The 5,405-nt window shown below is 54.5% G+C and overlaps 1 long non-coding RNA gene across 1 annotated transcript; it reads right to left on the bottom strand.

The window, feature by feature from the left end:
- Positions 1-1,244: 1,244 nt before the first annotated feature.
- LOC128109392 (uncharacterized) lies at positions 1,245-5,047 on the bottom strand. The gene is made up of 3 exons (XR_008217810.1): positions 4,791-5,047; positions 4,233-4,278; positions 1,245-1,905 (listed from the first exon to the last, which is right to left on the bottom strand). It is a non-coding gene; the product is annotated as an uncharacterized LOC128109392 (long non-coding RNA).
- Positions 5,048-5,405: the final 358 nt, after the last annotated feature.

The raw sequence follows: 5,405 nt of genomic DNA, 5'->3' as shown, positions 1-5,405 counted from the left end.
TCAGCACTCTGGGGGCTGAGGCAAGAGGCTCACATGTTGTGGGCCATCATGGAAGAACGTGGGCCACATGGAAGAACTTATCGAAAAGAATTTGTAAAGTCCCAGCCCTGTGGCAGTGGCCCCGGTGTGGTGAAGGTGACAGAGCCACCTCCCTGCTAACCAATGGGACGATGAGGACAGGAGCCCTGTGTCCCTCCTGGGTTTCTCCTTGTTGCTCCCATGGAGTACGGGCCTGGTTCAGGCGTGATCCACCCTGAGAGAGCACAGCTGTGGTTTGTCCCCGCAGTATGTCAGGCAGAAGTGGTGAGGCTTTGTGGGCGTGGCTGGGAGAGGCAATGGATGAGCTTTGGCACACTGAGCACACAGCTTCTGATCTGCTCACAGTGGCTTATCTTTTCGTCTTTGGAAGCCTACACTCCAGGTAATGAGAAAAATGGCCGGTTGCTGTGGCCACCCAGACACACCGTGGGGAATGACCTTTCACAGTCCTGTTTCCCCCCGCCACTCGGGAAGTATATGGCCTCTTCAGCTAACCAACAGTCCTTGGGGACCCACTCTAGGAGGAGCCTCAGCAAAACTCAAGTTCATAGGTCACTGGAAAGTAGTATATTTGCTTCTCCTGAGACTATCCAGGCCAGGTGTTCCCTCAGCCAGTGACGATACCTCTCCACTTGAGTCAGCACATCACCTTTCCTTCAGTCCCCACCCCCGGGGCGATATTCCGGCTGCGTTCTCGGCAGCCTGAAGAAATCTGGACCACAGGGTGTCCAGAACCAGGGTGACCACAATCCTGAGGGGAACCTCAGGCCACAGCTTCGCTCCTTCCTCAATGTTCAGTCATAGCCTTCACCTTTCAGATGGGGCTTCGCACAGCATCAGCTTTTCAATAGGCAGAATGATTCCCCCCCCCCCCCCGGGATGCAGGAGCTTTGAGAGAGACTGAGGGAGCACTTTCACTCAACAAAGGTACGAAGTCATGCCCCCATCTGTGGTCCCAGTCACATGAATGTCTGTGAGGGGCACTGTGCCCTGGAGCATCGACTCCCTGCAACCTGGGAGCCCAGCATCACATAGCATCTTCACTCATAGTTTCTCATCTCCTGGGAGTTTTCTCAGCCACAGACATCCCCATCCCTTCCTTGGCTTTGACCCAATCTGACTTCTCAGGCCCACCCCACCTTCATCAGTCTGAAGAACTAAGAAACCCCGAGATCACTCACCTCACTTTAGGCATCCGTCGTAGGAAGGACCGGAGGAAAGAGCAGAGCATAGAGTGAGTTGGAACAAAACACACGACCTGAGCAGCCACAGAACCAAGCAGATTTGCTTGGAGAGGAGGGCACAGGTAGCGACAACATGTCTGAATGACATCAGCCATAGGGCAGGGGGAACCACTTCAGGGTTTCAGAACATAAGAGTATAAAAACCCAGCAACCTTCTAGGCTACTGGACTTTCTGGGAGATGTTGGTCATTCATAGATGTAGGGGATCTAGTGGGAGGCCACATAAGCTTTGATAGAAGGCCACAGTTAAAGCAAAAACTTCTATCCCTGGGCCTGCATCGATTTGCCATGCTCACATGATGTGGTAATCTAGTGTGCCCAGTTCATCGATCAGTACTGACAAGCCATCTCTGAAGCACAGGCAAAACACGTCCTCCAGGGTGACCTGGGAGTGAGCTTTGCTCAGCTTAGAGAACTGGACCCCTCAGGGAAGCAGCGAGTGTGGACCAGGCACTAAAGTCCATGCCTATCTCTGGAGCTGCTGCTGGGAGTGGCTTGGGGAGGGGTGAACCAGGCTGTCCCCAACTGTCAGGCTGAAGTCTGTGGTGAAGGGAGACATGGCTCCCAGGAGCCCTGCATGGGGATAACTTACACTTCCGGCATGGTGGCAGCAAGGCGGCACCTAGAGGATACAGAGGAATCATTAATGGAAAAGATGTGCCTTCGGCTGTGAACCCCTAGTAGGGGTGGGAAGTTAGATGGCAGGAAGTAGTCAACATGCCAGATTCAACAGGACACCTCATCTGCTCTGTTTAACCAACGACGAAACAGAATACATGGACAAAATCCTCCTATGACCTGCAAAACCTAACACATTTCCACACGGCGATTTCCAGAAAAACACCATTGACTGTGCTGCAAGACAGAATGGAATCTGTAGACAGCATGGTTGGAAAGTAGAGAACGGGGCTTGATCGAGAGAGACTCGAACACGCAGCTGAATTCAGACTTCCCCTGTGGACTAGGACTCAAGGAAGGTGCAGGAGGAGCAGAGCAGAACAGAAGCTGAGGTGAAGCTGGCAGCTAGGTACCTTTTGGCCCAACTCCAGAGGTGCCGTTCAATAGGTGCCTGGCAGCCCTGGGTAGGTGGCAAGAAGCCCTGCATAGAAGTTAAGACAGGAGATTTAAAAAAATTCTAGTGTGTCTTCACTCTTTCTCGGCCAGTTATCCTCTCTGCAGAACTGGAGCTTAGATAAGTGTTGTGCTTCTTAATATTTAGCCCTTGGACCTTTTATTCAAACCAGATCTCACTTGGAAGCAAAGCAAGTTCAATAACTAAGGCATAATGGCGCTGGTTCGAGGAGCTGGCAGAGGAGTCTGGCATCCTCTGAGAAGGCACAGCCATGGAGCCGTCCGAAGCCGTTGACAGGCTGTCTCTGGGCCCAGGCCACACTGGGGCTCTGAAGGCTGCAACACCTACCGGCCTGATTCACCCTCTTGTCTGGGCCCTGACATAGAGCATCCTGGAGTGGGTAGGCGGACAGTAGAGGAAATGACTGGGAGGAAGCTCAGGGAAGCGGGAGCAGCCAGGCTGGGGACAAATGTGGAGGGTGGGTCAGGAGGCCTGAGACAGTGAAGAGTGGGCGGAATGGCGTTTAGAGAGAGGGCAGGCATGGAGTTCAAAGCCCATGTTTATGTTTGGTTCGTGAACCTAGTTTGGAGCACTACAGGACCCTTGCAGGGGGTCCACCAATGATGTCATTCTATAGACACCCTTCTTGTGCCCATAAAGAGCGCCGCCCCTCCAAGCCCAGTGACCATGCTTGGCCCTCCTCTCATGAATCCCAACCTGTTAGGGAGCTTCTGTCGTAGGGAGAGTGAGGCTAGGTGGGAGGTGACCCCGGAGTCTCAGCTGTCCCTGTGGGGTGCAGGGGAAGAGGTGTGGGAACCATCCATGCATTCCCAACATGCTTAGCTGAAATTAGATTCCATGCACAGCTGCTGGTCAAGGGCTTTGCTCTCCTGAAGACACTGGGAAGTCCAAAAAGAAACACTGGCTGACAAAGATCCACCCCACCCACGTCTGTCGGGCCTCTGGGAATGCAAGTCGTGGCCGAGTAGATCTCACATCTGTCTCCCCAGGATGTGCTTCGCCCTGGTGGGCAGTTAGCCATGTCTGTCCTTCCTCAATCCCTTAGAAAGCCCGTTGTCGCCAGGGTGGGGCCCACAGCTGGGGCCAGCCTGGGCCTCCCGCCAAGCTCCGGGCAGTCCCCAACTGCCTCACTGACAGATGCCAGGCCCAGGGGTCTCACATCAAGCACGGGGCCCTGACCTGTGCTTTGACAGGCTCTGTGGAAGACAAGCAGGGACCTGATTAGAAGCCAGGATGTAGATAGCAGGGAGACTGGAGGGCTGAATTCCATCTGTACTACAAGTGGAAGACAAGGAGATAACAGAAAAGACAGAACTAGAGGGAAGGGAACAGATTCTGGGGCCTGACTCAAGGCTCACCTTCCGGGCCCTGAGGCCCCTAGTGTGGAAAAGCTGTCAGCTTTCCACGCCAAGCCTGAGTGTGTATGAGTGTGTAGACCTGTGTGAGAGACAGCGTAGAGAAAGGAACTGGCCTCTCGACACACCTAACAGGAACACTAACATCTAACTGGACTCAAGCTCTACCGTTGCTCCCCACCCCTGACCTTGGGTCTTAGTTCAAGGGCATCCCCACGCTCCTGAACAGGGTGTTAACAAGCTGGATTCCCAAGCTCGTGGCCAGGAAATCCAGTGTTAGAACTTCTTTGGGTCTGTGACCTTCAAACTTGGGGTAGGGGCTGCCTTTAGCACCCTCCCCCACACACACTCCTCCCAACATCACAGTTTGGCTATTGTCCTAGTTTATGTGCTCACAGCCCAAATGCTGTTGGCGCCTGCCTCCCCCACGAGAGGACCCCAACAACTCCTTCTACAACTCAGAGCCAGAAGCGGTGGAGAGAACTGGCAGTCTGTCCTTACCTGCTCGTGTTCTGTGCAGATGAGATGGGCAGAGAGCCAAATGCGCCTGTTAGAGACAAAGGACAAAGAATAAGATGGTCTCTTTGGCCAACAGGGCCTCTGGACCTGCCCCTGAGAGTCCTGCATGCCAGCCATCTACCTCCTTGTCCTGCCAATGCAGCCACTGATCACTATCACTGTTCCCCAGACACCTCCTCATGCAGACCCTCTGCCGTGACTCCCTGATCCCCGGAACCACCCTCCCACCAGGAGCACAGTCCTTCACGAGAGGCTGCAGCCTCTCGTGAGAGCATAGTCCATTAGGCTCTGCCTCGGGCTCCTGAGGAGCATGCTGGGCACTTCTGTCCCTCCAGGTTTCGCCTCCCACAGCATCTTACAGGAGAGGGTGCCATTTTATGGGACAAAGGGCTAGGAGTACTATAAAGTATTCTACCCACAAACCTGCTTACCCAAACAGGAAACATCTTCCGCCTCCCAAACCTTATTTCCCCTTTAAACAAAATCCCAGCTCTCTACCCAGGCTCGCCCAGGTCCACAGTCAGGGCTGTAGACGCTTACCTGGTTTAGTCCTCGTGGAGCCAGGCTGGCCTGAGCCTCAGCACAGACTGCAGACTGAGGGGGCAGAGCTGAGGGCAGGCTATGAAAACTGTGGCCTCCGGCAACTGGCCAGTAAAAATAGAACAGCCACTGTCCCTCCGGCTGCCCCTCCTTCCCACCCCCTCCCACCATACACACCTCACGGGGTGGATCCGTGCTGCGGTGTGTACCACAGGGCACACAGGCTTGGAGACCAGTGTGTGTGCATCGGGAGCACACACAAGCCCTGCACACACAGAGCCTCTCACTGGGGGACACCAGCACGCCACTGGGGGAAAGCAGAGAGTAAAAGACCAGAGCAGATGTGGAGCTGCCCAGAGATGAGAACAGGAAGAGGGATGAAGGAGATCTGGGCATTGGGAGGCCTGAGGAACCATGAAGGACTGGGGAGTAGCAGACCGACATTTTCTCCCTTGCCAGGACCTGTGAACATGCAGTCCCAGCCCATGCTCCAAAAACCTCTAAAAGCCCAAGACCTAGTTGTTGGTGCCAGTGAGATAGGAGGCTCCCTGCAGGGTTTGGGTGGCATGTTTCTGGGGCCCAGCTGAGTCACAGTGGCAGCAGGGCCACCTTTAT

Source organism: Peromyscus californicus, unplaced genomic scaffold, assembly GCF_007827085.1.
Source record: "Peromyscus californicus insignis strain IS unplaced genomic scaffold, ASM782708v3 Scaffold_14__1_contigs__length_90479793_seg_2, whole genome shotgun sequence".
NCBI lineage: Eukaryota > Metazoa > Chordata > Mammalia > Rodentia > Cricetidae > Peromyscus > Peromyscus californicus.
The sequence above is the reverse complement of the archived record's forward strand: the minus strand, read 5'-3'. Positions and strand labels throughout refer to the sequence as shown.